At 34.5% G+C, this 24471-nt stretch overlaps 1 long non-coding RNA gene across 1 annotated transcript; it reads left to right on the top strand.

Annotated features, from left to right (window-relative positions):
• Nucleotides 1-11762: 11762 nt before the first annotated feature.
• Nucleotides 11763-23553, top strand: LOC143083928 (uncharacterized). Its single transcript, XR_012980945.1, has 2 exons — nucleotides 11763-11921; nucleotides 20655-23553. It is a non-coding gene; the product is annotated as an uncharacterized LOC143083928 (long non-coding RNA).
• Nucleotides 23554-24471: the final 918 nt, after the last annotated feature.

Raw genomic sequence — 24471 nt, 5'->3', positions numbered from 1 at the left:
TTATCAAATAATATAAAAATATATATTGACATGTTTGATAAACATGATAAATTCTAGTAGAACAGGAGTACAGGACTATTGTTACTGTTTTACATTTCTTATTATGCATGTTAATAATTTATGAAGTATATAGTACAAATTATTTTAATATACATTTTGTTATTTATTAAATTAATTTTAATTTTTTCAACATTATTCAAACATCATTTTTGATGGTGAATTTTAACTGGGAATGCTGTTGATTTTGGGTAATTATCATCTGCAGGATTATACATAAAGATTGTAATTTTCATGCCTTTAATTTCAATTAAAGAATGCAATATTTAATATTTTGATAGCAATCTTGTTTTTTTTAATTTTTACACAAATGTTTAAATTTGAATGATGTCTTCTGTTGATTTTTCAAATTAAAACGTTTTTGACATGCTAGCTATATATATAGACAAATGTTAGAAGAAACAAACCCAGCTCATTTTGCTTTTCATCAATGATGGTTATTTTTTTCGACTTTTTCCTAATTACATACGACTTAAAGCTTTATTTTAGTAGGCCATGTATGGTGATTTTTTTTAACTATCAACCATCTCAAATAATTATGTTTCTCAATATTTTTCAAAACTTCCCTTTTAAATACACTAATTGTACATGTTCTCCTTGTGACCTTTATCTATCATGGTATGCTATCTGAACTATTAAGAGGCTGTCCAAATAAATCTCAGGCAAATCCTATGATATGGGTGGTGCAACATAATTTTTTTCCCACTGATTTTTTTGGTTCCAATGCAATGTTTATATCATACAAAGGATATATAATTATGTCAAAGATATTTTTGAATCAACAGTGGATGGCTCAGAAAATGATTTTAAAGTTCACTAACAATGCAATAAAATTTTGTACAAAATGAAGAGTTATCTCCCCTTTTCAATGAATTTTCAGTGCTTTCTATGTATTTTTTTTTCTCCTTATTTGTTGCAGTTAATAAAAAAACAAAATTTAACTTTGAGAAAGAATGAATTTGTGATATGAATTAGATGAAAAAATTTTGAAAAACAAAAAATGTCATGTGCCATCCCCTGCCTGGTTTTTCCATGGACACCCTATAAAATGCTATTTATAAGGATCTTGTAAATTGAAATTTAGTTACTAACACCCTTTCTCATTGGTAATGTAAGTCATTTTTCATCACTTGAAGATGTATATTAATAATATATTAATTAACTTAAATATAATTTTTTTTTCAAGATTTGAATTATCTCCCTTTAATAGAAAATGTACTTTACAAGTTAAGTATTTTTGTTCACCCCTTTAAAAAAAAATTAACCTGAAAACATGCCTAAACATAATTTCCTGGTTTGTGAATTAATTTTTAATTAGAGTTCAAACTTTATTCTTAAGAACTTAGCAAAAAATCCATTTTGAAAAGTTGTTTTTTTAAAAGTAATAAGGGACGACATCAAAAGATCGATGTAGGATAACAAACTTAAATCAAATAGTTTGGGGGTGGGGGGTTGAAATTCTGCAAGTTTTGTATATCTAAAATCGATTTTTACATATATCCCTATTGGTAAATCAATTTTTCCCAAATTAAGTTAAGAGGGGGGGTGGGGGGGGGGGGGGGGGTCAGTGAAAAAACTATGTGAATTAAGTTTTTTATCCTACATTGAACTTTTGATGTCGTCCCTAACTATATGCATGGTCTTAAAGAATTGCTCCCTAAAGGCTTGTTACAAATAATATTTTGAAGATTTTAATTGTCCATGAAATTGTTGTATAAAGAATAGTAAAGACATCTATTACAGACAAACAATTAAACACTCTATTAGACCAATACAGTATATAGTGAAGAGAAACTTAAGTTATCATGATTATAGAATATAAGAAAAAAAAACAAACTTTGAAACTTACATAAGTTTCGAAACCTGAATGTTTAGAGGATATAACTCAATCTCTAAAATAAATTAACTTACTGTACAAGTAATCAAAAACACTTGTATAGTATGATATAAGTATTACCCCTAAATGACCAGTTAAAGTTTATAAAAATACATTTATATATATTATACAGTTTGAAATTCTTGTTTTTACTTATACATTTTTTCTTGATCATGTAAATCATTTACACATTATATATCTATCCATACTTTACTTATGGAAGACTTTACTTTCCCGCCATAAATTTGAATTTTGAATTTATTTGTCACTGTTATAATATATATATTAACAAGTACATTAAGGAGGTAGACCTAGGTTAAGGGAAATAACTCTTAAAATCATCAGTACGTTTATGTCAACCATTTTTTAAGAATATATTCTAAGCTTCTAGGTTACATAGATTATTTTCAATCTGTTTCAGGTAAATGCTTAAAATACATGGATGAACTTGACTTTTACAAACGCTTAACTGATTTAAAGAGTTATCTCCCTGAACCAAGGTCTACCCCCTTAACCTACATTGTTATGATTGTAAATGTATCATCAATATTTCCATTCTGATATGTCTGTGGATAATTACCTTATTAGAAATAAGAAAATGTTGAGACTATATAATATACAATGTATATACATGTAGCAAACTGCTTTATTTTTTATGCCCACAATATTTTCCTGGTATGCACACAAGGGGAGGGTCATTCTGGGAGTGTTTTCTTAAAATTTATATCACACTAGATCACATCCATGATATCGCAGGTCTGTGACAGAATTAAAGTATATAACTATGTGTAAGCCTTATTTTAGTGTTGGGATTGTCATCTGATAAAGTCATGCTGGTTATAAGACGCACAGTTTTCTCTGCTTTCAAAATCTTTCTGTTTGAACCCGTCGACCTGGAACTTATCAATTATTGGTAATATTAATTATTTGGAAAACAAAAGGTCCTGGAATGAAGTATTTTTTAATCAACAGCATTGTCCTATATTAGTTATAAATAAAGTTGAATTCTTTGATTCACTGTTTTACGCCATGCCCGCTAACAAATTAAAAACTGTACCTATACGACTTATTTTAAGTCCAAATTTTTAGTATTCCTATTGTCATCTTAGAAAGTCTTACTGATTAAAATACTACAAAAGGGAACAATGTGACAATGATTGAATTTATAAGTGTCAACCCTGTGATTATGACCCCTGTATATAGCAAAATCCGATAAACACCGTTTGGTGGTGTGCCTGTCATATGAGGAACGTACAGATAAGGCAATAGGTAACAGGTGAATATACTATTGGTACCGGATTCGGCCTTGAACTTGGTAAATATTGGCAATATCAAGGGTCTGGAGTGGTGTAAATTTTAATCAACACCATTGTCCTATATTTAGCTATATATAAAATTGAATTCTTTGATTTGGCTTTTTACCCAATGACGGCTGACAGATTGGACCTCGTTATTTTAGTATTATGATGTTATAGATTTTTGTTTGTCTTTAAAAATAGCACTTAATTCTCCTAAAATTTATTTTACTACTATTTGTTTCTTTATTATATATTTTCGTTATCTGTTCATCATACATTTCTGTAATTAGTATTTTATAATGGGTCCACAATTATTCTTTACAACTTTGCACCCCTTCATTCTCTATATTTTTGTTTTTGTTTGCCCTCTGAATCCAATCGAGACCCTCCTATAGACTGAGCATGTCTGTCCTGTTTCAGGTTTGATATTAAGTAGAAAGTAAAAAAAAAGAAAATACTCTCTTCTGAAAATATTTAACAGAAAACAAATTCGCTAAGCAAACGGCAAAATCAAAAGCTCAAAACACATCAAACGAAGAGATAAACACTGTCATATTCCTGATTGGTACAGACATTTTCTTAATATGTAGAAAATGGTAAAGTAAGACTAGCTCAATCCCTCATGTGTGAGGGAGTTGAAAATGAAATTGAGGTCACATCAATTTGAATTCATTTTGGATTTGAACTATTTAGAGTGTGTTGCATGTTTTTAATTAGGATTTGGTCTCAGATGTCACAGTTCACTGAACTAGATGTTATATAGTGACCGCATGATTAATTATATTCTACATGTTCTACATGTACTGTTGTTTCGAATATGTCGTCATTAATTTGTTCTTTGAACAAGCAGAGAGCTGATTTATGGTTAATGAATAGTTTTTTTATACGACCGCAAATTTTGAAAAAATTTTCGTCGTATATTGCTATCACGTTGGCGTCGGCGTCGTCGTCGTCGTCGTCGTCGTCCGGCGTCCGAATACTTTTAGTTTTCGCACTCTAACTGTAGTAAAAGTGAATAGAAATCTATGAAATTTTAACACAAGGTTTATGACCATAAAAGGAAGGTTGGTATTGATTTTGGGAGTTTTGGTCACAACATTTTAGGAATTAGGGGCCAAAAAGGGCCCAAATAAGCATTTTCTTGGTTTTCGCACCATAACTTTAGTTTAAGTTAATAGAAATCTATGAAATTTTGACACAAGGTTTATGACCACAAAAGAAAGATTGGGATTGATTTTGGGAGTTTTGGTTTCAATAGTTTAGGAATAAGGGGCCAATAAAGGGCCCAAATAAGCATTTTTCTTGGTTTTTGCACAATAACCTTAGGTTAAGTAAATAGAAATCTATGAAATTTAAACACAATGTTTATGACCACAAAAGGAAGGTTGGTATTGATTTTGGGAGTTTAGGACCCAACAGTTTAGGAATTAGGGGCCAAAAAGGGACCCAAATAAGCATTTTTTTTGGTTTTCGCACCATAACGTTAGTATAAGTAAATACAAATCTATGAAATTTAAACACAAGGCTTATGACCATAAAAGGAAGGTTGGTATTGATTTTGGGAGTTTTGGTCCCAACAGTTTAGGAAAAAGGGGCCCAAAGGGTCCAAAATTAAACTTTGTTTGATTTCATCAAAATTGAATAATTGGGGTTCTTTGATATGCCGAATCTAACTGTATATGTAGATTCTCAACTTTTGGTCCCGTTTTCAAATTGGTCTACATTAAGGTCCAAAGGGTCCAAAATTAAACTTTGTTTGATTTCATCAAAAATTGAATCCTTGGGGTTCTTTGATATGCCAAATCTAACTGTGTATGTAGATTTTTCATTTTTGGTCCTGTTTTCAAATTTCAAATTCTACATTAAAGTCCAAAGGGTCCAAAATTAAACTAAGTTTGATTTTAACAAAAATTGAATTCTTGGGCCTCTTTGATATGCTGAATCTAAACATGTACTTAGATTTTTGATTATGGGCCCAGTTTTCAAGTTGGTCCAAATCAGGATCTAAAATTATTATATTAAGTATTGTGCAATAGCAAGTCTTTTCAATTGCACAGTATTGTGCAATGGCAAGAAATATCTAATTGCACAATATTGTGAAATAGCAAATTTTTTTTTAATTAGAGTTATCTTTCTTTGTCCAGAATAGTAAGCAAGAAATATCCTATTGCACAATATGCAATAGCAAGAATTTTTTTTAATTGGAGTTATCTTTCTTTGTCCAGAATCAACTTAAATCTTTGTTATATACAATATACAATGTATATACACTTTTTACTACCAACTGATAAATTTAAATAATCTTTACCATTCAGTGATAACAAGCAGTTTTTTACATCTTAATATTTTATGATGTATTTAAATGAGTAGTTATTGTTGCAAACTCCATTAGAAATTTGAATTGATATCAGTTTTGAAAAAGGGAAACGGGGATGTGAAAAAAAAGGGGGGGGGGGTTAAATTTTTCTCATTTCAGATTTCATAAATAAAAAGAAAATTTCTTCAAACATTTTTTTGAGAGGATTAATATTCAACAGCATAGTGAATTGCTCAAAGGCAAAAAAACCTTTTAAGTTCATTAGACCACATTCATTCTGTGTCAGAAACCTATGCTGTGTCAACTATTTAATTTTAGATTTAAAAAGTTTGAAGAAGAAATCTTTAATTGATTTGTAAAATCTTGGCATTTGTTTTGTGTAAAAAAAAAACCATGTAATGTCAAAAATTTGATCACAATCAAATTCAGAGCTGTATCATGCTTGAATGTTTTGTCCATACTTGCCCCAACTGTTCAGGGTTCGACCTCTGCGGTCGTATAAAGCTGCGCCCTGCGGAGCACCTGGTTTGTTACATGTTGCACTCCAGTTTTTGCCTAGCTTAGGGCCTGACAATTTCTTTTTAAAATCCGCATCTGCATAAAGCATTTAGTTTAAACATATTTATTTTATAGTGGATTGGGTAACAAGTTTTGCAACTTATATTAATCCCTTTCCACTTTGCGGGTGGGAGTGCTGTCTTGTAGCGGCAATAGCCTACTCTTTTTCGAAAACTTCAAGGGTGTCTTTTACGTGCAAGAGATATGAGTCAGACTCTCTCTTAACACGGGTCAGCCATGATTTATCGTCCCCTTCCGACGGACTATCATTGTTTATTGAAGACCATACTCGCAAATGGTGTCAAGGGAGAGCATTTGAGAGCATGGTCTTGAGAAAACACTCGAAAAAGCGTTTTAAATGACGCGGACCTTGCAGAAGACACCTATTGGCTTACTATTTCCTAATTACTTTATATTGCTATAAATAGCATAACCATAATGGATATTAACAGCAAAAGTTATTTTATTGTCACAATCTAATAACTACCCAAAACATTTCATCGAACGCGGTTTTGATCTCATGAATATTATTGACGGCTAGCCTCATGAATATTAACGCCGGCTAGATCCACACTAGTGTTTTAAACTTAGATGAGACAGCAACCCATTAACACAAAAACAAAATAAAAAGACATATAGAGTTTACCAAACAGTGTTCAACAAATTAACCTGCTCGTATACAATGTACCAATATATAAATGTGATTGCCATAAAACATGTGATTTGCCTTCATTTGATGGTTATAAATGAGATTTCTACCATTGATGTCCGATTTCGTTCACCAGAGTCAAATTTATGAAATGGGAAAAAGGGTGGGTAGCACGGCCTCGCCTTTTTGGTAAAAATTCTTTATGATATTATGATTAAGGGACTCACTGAGACATAAGTGGGGCTGGCCCCTCTTCGGTAATCAATGCCCCCTTTTTCATTCTTAAGGTATCAATGTGATAGTTTAATACCAGTGTTCTATCTGTCCACAATTGAGAAAGACAGCTCAACTTTACCCCCTTTTGTTAGACCCTATTTCGTTATTGTAATATTCTATGTATTTGGAGAAAAGGGGGTAAATTGTTAGTTGTCTGTCCGTTCGATGGAAACATTTGATGCTAGAACTACATGTACAATTGGAGCTTCATTTACATGTTATAGAAACATACACTTTGAATAAGAATATCAAAAAGTGTGTCTTATTATTATTATACATAAGCAAAAACGACATGCAAATTAAAATTGACATTCCTATTAAATATATATACACCAAAAGAACGTCAATGATTTCAATAGCAATGTTTTTTTCTATAGTTTTAAAAAAATCTGAAATAAGATCGGCAAATTAGTAATATTATAATATACGGAGCCGGCGAATTACCGCAAGGAGACTATTTTGCCGGAGCTAGACAATAGCCACTGCCTTCAGTAACCATTTGTTATATATCTGTATGTTGAATATGGCAAAGTCCGACCGTGTTCCGGGAGAGCGAATAAAATTTTCAAAAAATAAGTTAAGTAGGGTCAAATTTTGGAAGATTTTTATGGACAGATAGTTGAGAAGCCTCAGATTTTGGGAAAAGAAGGACCATGAAATTCTCTCTCAGTTTATCAAGCGATTACCGGAACAGCATGCGTTTTTTGTTAGGGCTGGTACATATAAAGACAGTGCTAGTGCATTGTCCGCAGCTAACCCCGGAGGTCAAAGGGCACGCTCCATCGGGCGTTCATCCAAAGGTGCCAGAAAAAGGAGTCCGCCTCAGTGTGGCCAACGTGAAGAAATAAACTATATCAAATCCTCAACATGTTCAAACAAAAGGAAATAAACAGTCAGACCGATATACTCATGAGCAGATGAGAAATAACTGAATTTAATATCTATTTAAACCAATTGCAACTCATACAACTCGTATCCAACTTTTCCCCACCCGCACATTTTTCAAAAAATGAAAATTAATGATCGTCTCATATTCAGTATCATGGAAAACAGGGGCGGATGCAGGAATTTTCGAAAGGGGGGGGTGCTAACCCAGGGCACCCAGGGCAAAGGGGGGGTGCAAAACATATGTCCCGATACAAATGCATTGATCGGCAAAAATAAAGCGGGGTGCGCACCCCCGGAACCCCCCCCCCCTGAATCCGCCACTGGAAAATAAGTGAAGCTTTTTTATTCATTATGTTAAGTATACAGGGCATGGTCCAGAACATTTTTTTCAATTTCACTATCATAACTATGACAGACAATAATACAATTGTTTTTATCCATTCCATTAATCCTAGTTAGTACCTCTACTCACGGTAGGTATAGTGTCCGGCTAGGATCGTGGTTTTTCGAGTGATTTATGGTCACTCTCAAAATGTCGTTTTTAATGCAAAAACAGTACTTTTTGTAAAGTGTCTGTATATCGAATGAAATATGGATTCTATGTATGCATTTCCGTCGACATTTGCATTGGTTTATATATGTGTAAGAAAATGGCTTTATTCGGTATTTTGAAATAAAAGCATTTTAAGGCTAAATTTAATTTTTTAAACGAAAAGCAATGTCAGAATGATACTATCTTTATATCTCAAAAGCTAGCATATCATGTATAACCTAGTATATCAAACTCAAACTTATATATATCACGTCTTGTTAGAAAAGAAGTCTGTTTGTTTACATTTTTGATCTTATTCACTCGAAAAAAAAAAGCCCGATCAAATCACTCGAAAAACCACGATTCTAGCCGGACACTATACCTACCGTGTCTGAGCCGGACCACCCCTATCAGATCACCCCAGTTTGAGTGTCTTTGTTATGCATACTTTCCTTTGTTCTGAAACATTTTGGCGGGAAGGACACATCCACTGTGAAACTTCTAATTAATTATACGGAAAAGACTATGTATCAAAATTCACGTAGAAAAAATCCAGTGTCTATGCTGGGATTCGAACTCAAGACCTTTGGCATATCAAGCCACAACACATACCACTACACCAGGACGACTGGATATCAACGAACAGTAATTTAACATACTTAACGGAAGCAAGATCTTTTGATCAATGGGTCGAGTTGGCAAACCTTTATTCAGTGGGGTTTAAACCTTTTTCGTTAATAAGTGAGAAATCAGACTGATTGTTCAATTTGATTTTACACTTTTTTTAAAGTAGGGAGAGTCGGTAGACAAGAGTGTGACGATTTTTTTTATATAGTGGCGATATAGTGTGGGCCGATTGGCAAGTGGGGCGAGTTGACATTGTTTGATAACTACTCATCGTGTTCGGGGGTAACTTCTTCTTCTTCTTCTTCCATATACAGTTCATACCACCATCTGGTGTATTATCGAACTGATGCGTGGTGCAGACAAACCAATATTTACAGTGCAGTTAAAAAATAGTATGTACAGTTAAAAATTTCGCACAGTCCTTAATACATCTTGGTCTTCTGCAACTCACACTTGAATGTGTCAATTGAGTTGCAGGCTACAGTAGTTGGTGGTAGACTGTTCCATAATCTGATGGCGTCTGGGAAGAACGAGTACTGGTAAAGCTGCGTTCTTGCGAATGGAACAAGGAATCGTTGGTTGTGTCCTCTTAATGTTGCTGCTGTTGGGATTAAGCAGGATGTTGGTATTGCAACCAAGTGGTTAACTATGCGGTACATCATTATAACTTTATTCGTTGCTCTACGCTCTTGTAGGGTTGGCCATTGCAGCTGGTGTAATAGGTTTGTTACACTAGTGGTTCGGTGGTAGTCACCAGTAACAAATCTTGCTGCCCTACGTTGTACCATTTCCAGGTTGTGGATGTTGTTTGCTGTGTGTGGATCCCAAATGATGCTTGCATACTCCATCTGTGGTCTCACAAGGGTCTTGTAGCAGAGTTCCTTGGTCTTTCGTGGGCATTGTGATATATTTCTCTGTAGAAAAGCCCTGGTGTTGTTGGCTTTTCTTACTACTTGGTCTATGTGAGTAGTCCAGTTTAGTTTGTGGTGGATGTTGGCCCCCAGATATTTTGCACATTCTACTTCCTCTAAGACGTGACCATGGATGATATATGGCTGTCTAATTGGTTTCCTCTTGTTGGTAATGTGAATGACTTGGCACTTTTTGGGATGAAATTCCATGAGCCAATCATTCTCCCATTCTTGTAGGGTTTCCAGATCTTGTTGAAGTAGTTCTGCATCTTTGGTGTTTTTTATTTCCCTGTACAATACGCAGTCATCGGCAAAGAGTCTAACTGATGATTTGTTGACTGTGTAATCTGGTAGGTCGTTAATGTAAAGTAGAAAAAGGATCGGTCCAAGGACACTGCCCTGAGGAACTCCTGATTGGACAGGTGCAGTATTAGATTTACCGTTTTCGAGAACGACATGTTGTGTTCTTTCGTTGAGAAAGTCTTCAATCCAGCTATGGAGACTACCCCGTATTCCGTAGTGATGTAGCTTATGCATAAGTCGCTTATGAGGAACCTTGTCGAAAGCCTTGGAGAAGTCCAGGAGGATGACATATGTTTGTCCGGTGTTATCGACTGTTTTGGCTAGATCCTGGATAGTGATTATAAGTTGAGATTCACAGGATCTGTGTTTACGGAAGCCATGCTGTGCGTCTGTTAGTATGGTGTGTTTCTCTAGGTGTTTCATTATGCTGCTCGTGATTATATGCTCCAGCATTTTACAGGTGATGGATGTGAGCGAGACAGGTCTGTAGTTTTCAGGGCGGTTCTTAGCACCTTTCTTAAATATAGGAACTACGTCTGCCTTCTTCCATTCCTTTGGGATCGCTCCTTGGTTAATGGATGCCTGGAAAAAGACTGTGAAGACTGGTGCTATTTCAGAGCCTACGAACTTCAACAATCTAGCTGACAATCCATCTGGCCCAGTAGCTTTGTGGATTTTAAGGCCTTGTAGTAGTTTTAATACTCCTGGTTCTGTGATGTTAATGTTAAACATATTCGGGAACTTCTGTTTACCCATTGGTTTGATGTTGTCTTCTGGTTCGTTGGAATTAAATACCGATGAAAATTGGTTGTTCAGGATGTTCGCTTTTGCCGTTGGTTCTGAGTATGTAAGGCCATCTGTTGCTTTAAGAGGTGCCACTCCACTGCTGTCCTTGTTTTTACTGTTAATAAAACTCCAGAAGCGTTTTGGGTTTGAAGTGCAATCTGGTGAGATTATGTTGGTTAGATAATCATTGTAGGCCTTTTTGCATGCTGTTTTTGTTGCAGATTTTAGATGTTGATACTTTTTCTTATCCCTTGATCTGTTTGATGATTTGACCCTATTAAAGCATCTTTTCTTACGTCGTGATAGTGCTTTTATCTCTTTTGTGATCCAGGGTTGACTAAAGCGGCTGGTGGTCATCTTTGATGGTACTGATGAATCTAGGATGTTAGTTAGTGCGGTGCTGATGTCTAGCCACATCTCTGCTATAGATGACTGAATAGTGTATTTGTCTAGGAATTGTTGTTGGAATTCTAGACATTCTTTTTTCAAAGGGTATACATCATATAGTAATATATAAAGTATATTATAATGGTTGTGTGGCGTTCTAAACTAGATTTTATGAATTGTAAATGGTTTTTGGTCTAATCTTAAACAGCTGGGATGTAAAATAGTTATCCCACTCGGACTTGGTGTGTCAGTGTAAGATCACCCTCTGGCCTCTGGCCATCGGGGTGATCTTACACTGACACACCGCGTCATCGTGGGATAACTATTAATGAATCGATTTAACTCTATCAACTCTATAGTATTTAATATATAAACAGTGTATAATATTATCGTGTGGTTTTGTGTGAAGATAAACAGATACAGAACTGCACCGTCTATTTGGGTTAAAGCTTTACGGTAAGGAATTTACTGAACGGTTTATTATAATACTATCTAGCTAGTAGATACATTTTTGAAGCAAAATTTGAAATTATCCGAAACTATATCTTGTTTGAAAAACCTAAATTTAAACACGTAGACAGAGAAAGGGGGGAAGTATAACAAAAACATTTATGTAAGTTAACCTGACCGATAGCCATTTTCCGATTATTCGTCGTCGGTCGGATAATCGGTTACACGCCATTATTCCGACAGCCCATTAGTCCGACAGCTCATTAATCCGACAACCCATTGTTCCGACAGCCCATTGCTCCGACAACCCATTAGTCCGACAACCCAATAGTCCGACAGCCCATTAATCCGACAGCCCATTAATCCGACAACCCATTTGTGCGACACTTTAGAAAAAAATATTACGCGGTTTCAGTGTAAAAACGTCCGTCTAAGGGTCTATTCCATAACGTATGAATACAGAAATCTTCCGTGTATGTTTTTACCATTGTTAATGTACAGAATTATTTTCTTATGGATTAACTTCAAACTCCGTATACATACGGAAATATGATGCAAAGGTTCCTTGCTAACTTAAATACAGACAATTGGCAATCATACCACCTCTTCTTATTTGAATGTGAAGAATTGGAATTAGTTATAGAGTGTTTTTTATAGTTTGTTCTTATATTTGTACTATATCACAACTGCATATGCCAGTCCAGGTTTGGGAGGGTTGGCTCCTTTAGACATGTTTAACCCCGACACATTCTGTATGTGCCTGTCCCAAGTTATGAACCTGTAGATAAGTGGTAGTCTTTGATCCATGTATGATCATGTATGTCATATTTGTTTTACGGAAGTTGTTTTTAAAAAGTCCATGATAGTCTAGCATATGTCGCGGCATTTTTAACGGACTATAAGGTATGGATTTTTCTCATTGATTAAGGCAGTATGGTTTTCTATATATCCTACATCAACTTCAGTTAAACTTTGGTGGATAGTTGCCTCAATGGCAAGCAATTACAACATCTCCTCATTTTTATATTTCACAAGAACAAACAAATGACAATAAAATTAGTAAAACCAACATATAATATATGTATTGACCTTCAATTTGAATCTTTTTCTGTCGCGATTGTTTTTAACCAATTATATAATATGAAAAAGAACCTCATTGTGATACATTAAGAGTTCAAGTTGTGTATGGTCCGAAATGTCCCTATAGCTCGAAATAAGTTATAGTTATTGACCAAGCAAGTCGGTATATTAATTTAATCTGCACAGCTCAGGTGACCCTTATTAACCCGAACGACGTAGGAGTTTGGGTTAAAGGGTCATCCTGAGCGCGTGCAGATTAAATTTTATATACCGATTTGATTGGCCAATAACTGTTTTAACACATGACGTCATTAATTTACGTGAACGTTTTATATGTGGACGATATTCCGCAATCCACGGATCCTAGGAAAGTTTATTGTAGGGTAAAGAAAGGGGAAAACACGACTTTCATTGGTAAGTTTTAAATTAATAACTTTTTTTTAGGTTTATACTTATTGTAAAATTGCAATTTAATGGTAGATTTTTTTTTAATGTTTCTATTAAATCTATTCCCATTTTTTTTAATAGAGAAAGATAAACCGAGGAAGAATTAGATGTTATATTTTAAATTTTAAATGTTTAATAAACAGAAAATACTTTTCTCTTTCCAATCTTTTACTCCCCCTCCCCCAAATTCTTTGTATCTACTGACAAGTCCATCTAAATGAAGTCTGATTGATCTCTAGCTAATCTCCCTGTTTTAAAACAAACTTAAATATGACCCCCTTCAAATTCGATCCAAAAATATGGGGAATAGATATTCAAGAAGTCGTTATAAATTCCATTGAATCTAAAACTAGTCCAAATCAGATTTCTTTTATTCGGATATTCTTAGATACATTTCTTTTTTGGCGGAAGTTACCAAAAATTGTTTTAACTTTCTTTCTGACTTTAAAACACTGATTTAAGTTTTATGTTGTATGCAAAATATAATACTGAAACATTTTATGTTCAAGCAAAGATGAAAAAAAGGAATGAGAAACCTTTCTTTTTTCCTATTCTGAAACTACGATGTTTGTACAAAGTTCAGTTTTGTCGTAATTTCAAGGCAGATGGTGGATTCGGGGGTGGGGACGAACATGTCGTTCACCCAAGGATTGGACAAATTATCGTGTTTTGCCTTAAAATCGTCAATATTGTTTTTAGTCTCGCTACGCTCGGTGATATATTTTTTTTAATTTGATAGAATAACGCCCCTTTTAAAATCTAGGAACCGCCCCTAAAGGTAAATGTTTCTGTTGCCAGCTCTGTATGTGGCCTGCAATCGATCAATTCTAGCCTGTAAATTAAACGTCTATATTTAAGCCTCCGGGTAGGCGGATTGTCACCGCGATTACTTGCCTGTATACCAAGAACCGATCTGCGTTCTTCTTTTTTCACTTTTTTTTTATGAAATACCAAATATTGGGGTGTTTCCTCCCAACGGTTGTATTCCACCTGTGGTTAAAACCTGAAAAGAAGAATAAAAACGACGTTGTGTTAATAAACCTGAAACCATGGCACCAAGTATCCGGCAAAAATAGGGTACTCTGATCGTAAGATAAATGTAGTTTTCATATTACAACGTACATGTTACACGTTTAACAAGTATAGATAATTAAATGAAAATGGGCAATAACCATACAGCACACGATTGTCTTCTGCTCAGTGAATCCGCGCGTAATATGATTGCACTATCTAGTAACAAAACGCGACCGTTTAAAAACGTGCTCCACACGTTTCTTAATCGCAAACTTATTGGTCAATGATTATTTTATGATTTGCATATTAGGAAATACGTTTATTTGATTGGCTGAGATAGCTTCCGGTAGTGGATCCGGACGTTATTAGAATTTAATCAAGTTTTAGCTTTCTAAAAAGCTATGGACTGCTTCGCCCTACACTAATTTAAGGTTATATATGTGCATGTGGTTGCTAAATTGGTATTGGCAATGTGGTATTTTTAGATTTTGATTGATATAAAATGGATGTACTTTAAGAGTGTGCGTTATACACCCATGCTTTTAAAAAACAATTCTTGTTAAAAATTAAAACAATTGTAAATTTAGACACGACTTATAAGGTGTGCTTTTCTAGAGGTGTGCCTATATTATATTAATAATGCACATTTACCTCAAATCACGTGTGATAGAAGTGGAGAAATCAAATTCCTTATCTTCAATCGTAAATAAATCTTTAAAGTTGTTTTAAAGGGGCTACGATGACAAGATAAAAACTGATAATGATGTTCTGACGGATAGACGGATTGGTCAAAAACAGTTTACCCTTCGGACCGAAACAAAAGTTGGGTTTGATATAAAGATGTTATTATGTGTTTAAAATTACAGAGTTAATTGTCTGTTACTTTGTCAACGTAATTTTATTTTCCACTTACCATCAACGTGATTATTGGTTCGATTGTCCATATCCCTGTTGAACACATTCCATGTTGCCGGTTGGAACTGACCATTGAGATAATTGCGCTCAAAATAGAGCAGGAGATCTCTCAAACCATGATATCTCCTGCATAGGTTTCTGGTTTCTACATCTTGCACAAACAAATGAAAATTCTGTCGCACAACTGCTACAGGGAGGTACGCTATGGCCATCAGCTTGCGAATGCACCTTTTTAGTCTTGCACTTCTGTTGTAAGAGCGTCTTAGTCCCTCTTTTTGTACACGCCTCCAGACAATTTTACAAAAATGAAAAAAGCAGCCCATGATACGAGAATTTGGAAAGTCTGTATGAGCAGCAGTCATTATAGCGGTTTCGAAATCAGATATTATATTGGTAGGGGTAAGCTGGTTATTGGTTAGGCGGGAGTATCGCCTCTTCAGATGTCCCAAAATTTGGCGATAATTAGCCACATTTCTGTCAGTCATCAAGGCAAATACAAGAGGTATAACTCTGTCCCTATAAAATCCATGGATGGTTAGAAATTGCTTGTAAGGAGCTGGTGTAGATTTAAATGTTGCATCAATATAGATGTCGTTGCATTGACCCAAACAACGGAGTGCTTGTGTCGTGCAAAAAACATCAATGCCCCATCCATTATCCAATTTACTGAGAAAACGGTTCCCATCTAGCGTAACGCGCCAGCGTCCACGAATGTCGACGTCATTTATTGATGCTGGTATCTCAGGCATGTATCTTCTTCTTGTTCGGTCAAGAGAAGATCTTACACTGTCATACGTAGGGATATTGTCCCTTTCTGATGGAGGGATCTGATGGGCTATATATCGTCATATGCCTCTCGAACTGTAAGGGAAGGGTTATCCGCCACCGCAGCCGTCATTTGTCGTCTTATATTGGAACTCAGAATTAAATCTTGGTCCTCTGGATGATCATGTTGACCAACCTGGGAAAGATTTTTTTAATATTAAATTATGTTTCCTAGCATCATTTAGTAAGATATATAAAAAGGATCAAAAGTTTATTTAAGTGGATTTATTTCGTTTTCCTAATTCATATTACTATTCGGTCAAACAGGTATCTATCCTTCGATATATTTACTAATTATGGACTTCAAACGAGGTCAGGTCAGTACTTTATTATATATGGACCTGTTCAGATTATATGGACCGAGGACGAAGTCCGAGGTTCATTATAATCTTACAGGTCCATATAACGTATTTACTGAGTGAACACTCCTACATTTGTATATTACATATGTAGATCATATTGTAAGTTTGAAAACGATATTGACTCGATGTTACTATTTTTGGAAATGATATTGACGATATTTACAGAGTATATCAATATCGAGGATAAACTTCAAATTTGATTATATATTGGCTAACAATCTGATTCCTAACTATAATAAGATTTAAAAAGCGTTTTGGTATATTTAGTTTTAAATGGTTAAGGTGGTATGGTTGTCTTTCGCCAATTATTGTAAATAACAAAGAATCTAAGGTGCAGATTTTCAATTAAATGATCAAAATTTGAGGAGAAATGTCGATAAATAATGTAAGTTTTCATTCAAAAGAATGACAAAATAAGATTTAAACTTATAAACATTAATATATTTACGTGCATAGATTATTTTTGATTGACTTTTAATACTTTTAGATTGACACTTTAAGGGGAGGTAACTTAAAAAAAAAGAGTTTTCTGAAAGATTCAAGATGAAATTTTACCAGTTCTTATTTTAACCATTTTGATCGGAAAAAATACGGTAACACTATCTTTTCTTTTGATATTCTGACAGCATTTTGTAAAAGCTATCTTTTCGTATTTTATTTTACAAGTATATATTTCAGTTTAGCTTCTACATGTTCTTATCACATAATGATTTTTTTCCCTGTATAATCCATATAAAATTTGTCATTGTGCCACGACCTGTAGCCTTAGTAAATACTCAGTGACCTATCAGTTTTATTCTATTTTTGAACATATCACAATCTATACTACGTTTTGGCAAAATATGAAAAAGTTATATCATTTTAAGTTAATTCTCCAATACCACCTTAAACTAGAGTATTTTTTTTAAAAGGACTTCAAATGAAGTGGAAGGAACCAACTTGTTATTGGTATGCGCATGTTATATCGACGGTTAAAACGTCGAATTCAATGATTGATACATGTACGTAAAGGGTATGCGAACTCTGGCGATTATAATATTTCTGGGCACTTTATATGAGTTTGTCAATCGATATTTTAGATAATCGGACTAAGGTGTTCAGACTTTACACCAAAAGTTTGGAAGTATAGATATATTGGTTGATTTGTTAAGTTAAAATGGATAACACTCACATGAAGTACATCTATATTTGGTTCCTCCTCATCAAAATTGATCAAATTTGTTCTCAGTGGGGCTCTGCATGCAGGACGCCAGCATCTCCAATGTACTTTATCGAGTCTGGTTTTGTTTTTTTGGTACTTAAAACCATTGTAAATCAAAATGTGTCCTCCTCTTCTTCCGCGAGTTACATAATGCCATCCTTCAGTTGGGATAACTTGGAGGAAATGCCACGAGGAGGACGAATTTCGCACGATTTTAATGATTGAAGCTGATTGGATGATCTTGGTGAAGATGCAATGCATCGTACCATTGATTGCTTTTTTTAAGAAGTCACATGTTCTATGCCCAAGAACATTTCTAAGATTTCCATCAATTGGTCGTTGCCATCTAATTTGCATAATCGGAGGATCACTGCATACAATCTATTTCAGGAAAATTAAAGGGGCTCTTGATTTTCTAATAGAAATACAACCCTGAAACTTCCAGAGGATTCCGAATTACAAACTACAACATAGTCATGAATATTGTTTGAAACTTTCGCAAAGATGGTGAAGGACCTAATAAAAGCAATCGAGAACACATCAAAATCTTTTATATTTTACTTGTGTTTGTACTGTTTTTTTCAAACCACATCTTTGTCTTATATATCTTACTATCTCACTTAGTCATGACCCTCTTCTACACGGGACTTCTTGCTATCCCTGTTGTACATGTGATTGTTTGCGTGTATCTTGTTGTGCGTCCGCAACTTTTTAGAATATCGACTGCCATTTTATTCATTTACGTTTGTTTTTATAATTGCACCCCAAGCATTGAAAAAAGTTTTAATTCTCAAACATTTTCAAACCGCCTTGCCCCTGTTCCAACTGCTTCATCATGTTTATGATAAAATTGAATTGTTTAATTGGTTCGTGATACAAAATCAGTTCCACTTCATAATACATGTCAATCAAGTGTCATGTCGTATGTGTGATTGACCGTTATGATAATTGCACGTGTACTGTCTCTATATTTCGCGGCTACATGGTACCCGAACAATTCATCAAACACAAGGTATGTGTCTTTGGAGGAGCCAGCGTTGCTTATTTTTACGGTTGAAAGTGCTGCGACCAAAGATGGCAACTCAGATCATGCTGATATGTGTTTGGTAAATGGTGGCGGAACTCCAGTCCGTTGATTCAAAAGTGAGGAAATCGAAGATATGATAACAAAAATCGTGTCAATCAACAGAAATAAAAACAAACCGTGGACTAGAACAGCTGATAAGGACAAAGGAACCCCGCGCCGAAAATTTAATAAAATTGAAATTCCCGGACTCTTCAAACAAGAAACAGAGAATGTGTCCATGGGGGCACATGTGATGCCCCTGATTGCCTACCTTATACAGTTATAAAGGGGCATAACTGAAGAACGATACAATTGACACTACCCAATGTGTACTTGGTCAGAGTTTTGTGCTAATAAGTAATGCTTTTATATTTCATAGAATTTAGTTGAGATAAATTTACTCCAGTTAGAGAACGAAAACGAAAAATGTAGCATTTTTTTTTATTTGATAAGGGGCATAACTCTAGAACGAACACAGAGGCCGAAAACAAATTTAACTTGATATGTGTTGTGTGGTAATTAGCATTGTGTATTTTTTCATAACATTTGGTGAAGACAAACTAAAGTTGGAGGACTGAAGCCAACCTTTGGACGGACGAACGGACGGACACGAGTAAAACTTTTGAGGAATTAAACTGAAGGGTAACGAGGGTAAAGATTTACAATAGGCATGTGTATTAACCAAAGGCACTGATGCATATATCCTGTAAGAGAAAAAATAAACGAATCTAAACGGACAACCACCAATATTATCGAGGACGGAATTGCTCTTTTAAAGTATAATTAATCGATACAACTATTACCGATGCATTGTCGGAATAATGAGTTGTCGGAGAATTGGGCTGTCGGAGTATTGAGCTGTCGGAATAATGGGCTGTCGGAATAATGGGCTGTCGGAGTATTGGGCTGTTTATAGTAATGGGCTGTCGGAGCAATGGGATGTCGGAATAATGGTTGTCGGACTAATGGGATGTCACCGTTATTGTAGATCTTTTCTTGCTGGTCATTTATGATCATTAATAGTATTTAAAAGTAAGGATATGTGGTATTATTGCCAATGTGAAAACTATCCACCAAAGAAAAAAATGAAGTATTCAAAAGTAATTACAGGCAACCGTACAGCCTTCAAACCTACGCCGTTTAGTCGACTTTAAAAGGGCCCAACATGAAAAATGTCAAACAATTTAATTGGGAAAAGTAACAGTTAATTTAACAAAGTAAACACGACAGACATGAACCAAGAGCATCCACTGTCAGAACTACAGACTCCCGACTTTGAACAGAGATGTCCTAAAATGAAAGAAATAAGTTACATATAGTGTATAGAGGTTTTTAAAGTTTTATCTAAGTCGTAGATCAAAAATTTTGTTTTATTGTACACTATACAATAGAAATCTTCTTTTTTATTATGTCCCCATTCAGTGGCAGTGATTGTCACTCTCTCTACCAGAGACCCAATGACTATTTGTCACCATAGGTCTTCAATAATGAGCAAAAACATACCACATAGTCAGCCAATATTTGTTTTTACAACACTTGATTTGAACTCTACATTATTTCTTGACTGCAAACATATGTTTACTTATATTTTGTCGGCAAACCAAAGGATGTAGGTTTTCAAGAAATATAACAGTGGAGGAAACCCCCTTTTAAAAAATGGCTGGATCCACTTCTACCCTTTCATCCCCGTCGTAACGTTTGCCAAACGTACACAATATTCATTTATTGTTTAATTCGTCTGCGTCCAGCCTAATGTTTGACAAAATCAAAACATTTCATAAGTCGCTAATATTTTTTTTATCATACTAATCAATCATTTTCCCTTTCAGATGGCTTCCAAACATCTTTGTCAGCCATGTGAGACGGAAGATACATTAGTTCCGGCTGTTAAATGGTGTACAGAATGCGAAGAGAATCTGTGTAAAGAATGTTTCCAGTTTCACAAAAAAGGAAAGGCAACGAAAACTCATCATGTGGTTGATGTATCAGAAGCGGGTATCTTCCCCACGCTGGAAAACAAACAATGTTCAAAGCACAACGATATGTTGCTGGATTTATTTTGCATCGACCACGATGCTTTAACTTGTAGGCAGTGCATGACCGCGGAACATAGGGCATGCAGTAAGTTATTGCCCTTAGACGTTGCGGCGAAAGATGTTCGTTCATCCGCGTTAGTCAGCGATGTATCAAAAGACCTTAAACTTTCAGTTAAAGCTTTTTGCTCTATTGAAACCACAATCGGACAAGAAATTAAAGGATTAGAGGACCAAAGAATAGCTACAAATCAAAGCATTAATACTTTTAAAACTCGTTTACAAAAGCACATTGAGGAGTCGGCCACCGTTTTGAGTGAGCAAATCGATAAGGTATGTACAGAATACCGACTTCGATTTCAAGAACAGGAACATTCTTTAACAGAATCAAATATGTTATATACGAAACGTCAAGAGGAATTAGAAAAGGTTATTAAACATGGGTCCGAAAGCCAAGTATTAATTCTGGCCCACCAGATAAAGTTACAACTAACAAAAGAAGCATCATTATCTATCGATAAGAGTCAAAAACTTGATAGGATTAAAATACATTTCCCCGAAAAGCTTGAATCACCATCGTTTCCGACCTTAGAGGATATTTCAATTGAGAAAACGCCGTTAAATATAGTATTACACGGTGAGTTCAGTAAAGCTCAAGTGGCAGAAGCCATTCGCCACAATGATTCGGCTAAAACATTATATTGCAAGTCTACGATTGACTTTCAGTCTAGTTTAGTCCAAGGTATTGCTGTCACAAAACAAAACAATGTACTGATATGTCGTATGGATGACAATACTGTCTCACGATGTTTTCCGAATGGAAGTGTCGACAAATCATGTGAAGTGACTGGTAAAGTTTTTGATATATGTGTAATTGATGATACTGACGAGGCCGTTGTAACACTTCCACGAATAGGAAAAATACAGTTTATAAAGTACATTCCAATGAAAGTGGACAAAACTGTAAAAACTTTTCCAAAACCGTATGGTATTACGTTCTTTAAAGACAGATTAGTTGTTGGGACGTTTAAAAAGATGCAGTTTTTTTCTAAAGACGGATGTCCTTTACACATCGTTGATGTTCCATGTGTAGATAGCACAGCTATTTGTTTCATGCACGAGGTTGACAAAAATCAAATGTATGTGTCGTGTCATTCTTTCTATGTTATTACAGAAGATGGCAAACTTTTATGTAAGCACAGATCACACTGTGACAGAAGAACTAAAGGCATCTGTATTGACCGTGATGGCAGCGTTTATGTCGCGTCGCAAAATTCTGTTGTTAGGCTTTCAAAAGAGGGAGAAGATTTAAACCAAAATATTTTAGACAAAGAATACCAATACGGTGATATATGGGGTATTGCATTTAACAGAACATATACACAGATGTATGCCGCTACCAATAATGGCAACCAACTTGCAGTGTTTGACTTTAAATGATCTTATTGGTGATGAAATCATAAAAGAAGCAACGTTAACATAAACTATACTCCAGAAATGAGTTGTTGATTGAAAGCTAATTGGTTTGTCTAATTTTTCCATATAAACAAGAATAGATAAAAAAGCTTTCAACACACGTTAAACAAAATAACAGTTTAAATAAAAAATGCAACTATTTCATATCTCTAGCTTAATAGTTAGGAAGATGTTGTGTGCATGTAGAGTTGGCAGCAACCCAACGACAACTATGCACATACAAAATACATTTATTCACAATAAGCGGTTGTTTTGCGTATATACAAAATTTAGACCTGGTATCTATGATGAGTTTTTTACAAGTTGTAAAGCGCTAAATTGGTGTGTTTACATTAAACATTGAAAGATATAAAACAGATGTAATCATTCAAAATATAAATGAACAGTGATGGGGTAATCGTAATCTGTAATCGTAATCGATTGTAATTGATTACATTTTTTTCAGTAATCGAAGACATTTTCGATTACATGTATAATCGTAATTTAATCGATTACAGCAAAAATTATGATGTAATCATCGATTACATTTCGATTACTTTAGTAAAATAGTTTCATCAAATATAACATTTTTTTTTAATGAAAATATGTATGTATTGATCACTTTGTAGTACAGATAAAATAGCGAACTCCGAAACAGCGGTTACGTCCTCTTTACTACGCTACGTTGACTTTAATGATAGTTTAGCGAAGCAACGTCACCACTGTTTCGGAGTTTGATAAAATAGAATGTATTAATATGACTTATCAGTTTATCAACTGTCTTTAATTTCTATCTATTGTCTCATGCTGCATTATGATCAACCCTAAGATCCCCTACTTAATTTTACTATATAACTAGCTTTGAAACAAATGGATTTATGTGCTTTTTTTAATAGTTCAAGACCTTTTATATATATAATAAGAATATAGATTTTAAATAAGAAAATAGATTTAAAATAAGAAATATGTCTTAAGTTAAGTTCTGTTCTACATTAAAGTATTAAGCTTATTTGTATTAAAATTCATTAAAGCATAATTTTTAATAAGAGTTCTGTACAACATTAGAGTAGTAAGTTCATTTGTATTAAAATTCCTTAAAGCACAATTTTCATTAAGACAATGAACAAATGGCTATCCATTGAAATTCTTTTCAGAAACAGATACATGTATCCCATTTTGACACTATAAATATATAATTATTGTTTATAATTTGATTAAAGAATACAAAAATCTGAACAAACTTCTTGTCTTCACTAATCAGATGATCAAAGTCTTCTAATCAATAATATACAGACTTTGTTTTCATTTCAATTATGTCTAATTAAGAAAGAGATTTACATTATTTTGCCCAAGGTTATATATTGTACCCCATTGGCAGTTTTATAACCTGTAAATAGGGTGGTTATCCAAACAAAAGGATTAATTCAATATAATTATAAATTTTGATCGATTATTAATCGATTACATTTGTCAGTAATCGTGCCCATCCCTGGTACTAAACTCCGAGGAAAATTCAAAACGGAAAGTCCCTTTTCAAATGGAAAAATCGATTGACAGTACACATCAAACGAATGGACAAAAACTGTCATATTCCTGAGTTGGTACATACATTTTCTAATGCAGACAATGGTGGACTGAACCTGGTTTAATAGATAGCTTAACCTCTCACTTGTATGACAGTCGCACCAAATTATATAGACCTACCGTTGCCTTTATTTATTGTTCTGACAGTCACAACATGATTGAAGGATACAGATAACACCAAATTATTAGTATAGAAGACTGGTGACCTCTTATTGACGGTGGTGGTCCTACAGTGTATATATGAATCTTAGATGTTGGTTATACTTAATGAGTGTGAGCTGATATAACTAGTTTGAGCCTGTCGCAAGTCTAGTGTTAAAGCTTGCGATCCTCCTGATGATCAACTTCAGAGTGGGGAATTAGATAATTAACAACGAAAGTACTTAGAGTCTAAACATCAAGACCATCTTGTATTATTTGTGAAGTTGTGAACCTTTTAAACCGGATTTTTGTGACAAAAATGTCGGTTATTGATTTGGGGATGTACGGCGGGCGGGTGGGAGGGCGGGAGACAATCAAATGTTGTCCGTGCATTAACTCATGAACCGTTAAACCAAAGCTTTTAAAATTTTAA

Source organism: Mytilus galloprovincialis, chromosome 7, assembly GCF_965363235.1.
Source record: "Mytilus galloprovincialis chromosome 7, xbMytGall1.hap1.1, whole genome shotgun sequence".
Classification (NCBI taxonomy): Eukaryota; Metazoa; Mollusca; class Bivalvia; order Mytilida; family Mytilidae; genus Mytilus; species Mytilus galloprovincialis.
Note: the sequence above shows the minus strand (reverse complement) of the source record. Positions and strands in the feature narration are given on the sequence as shown.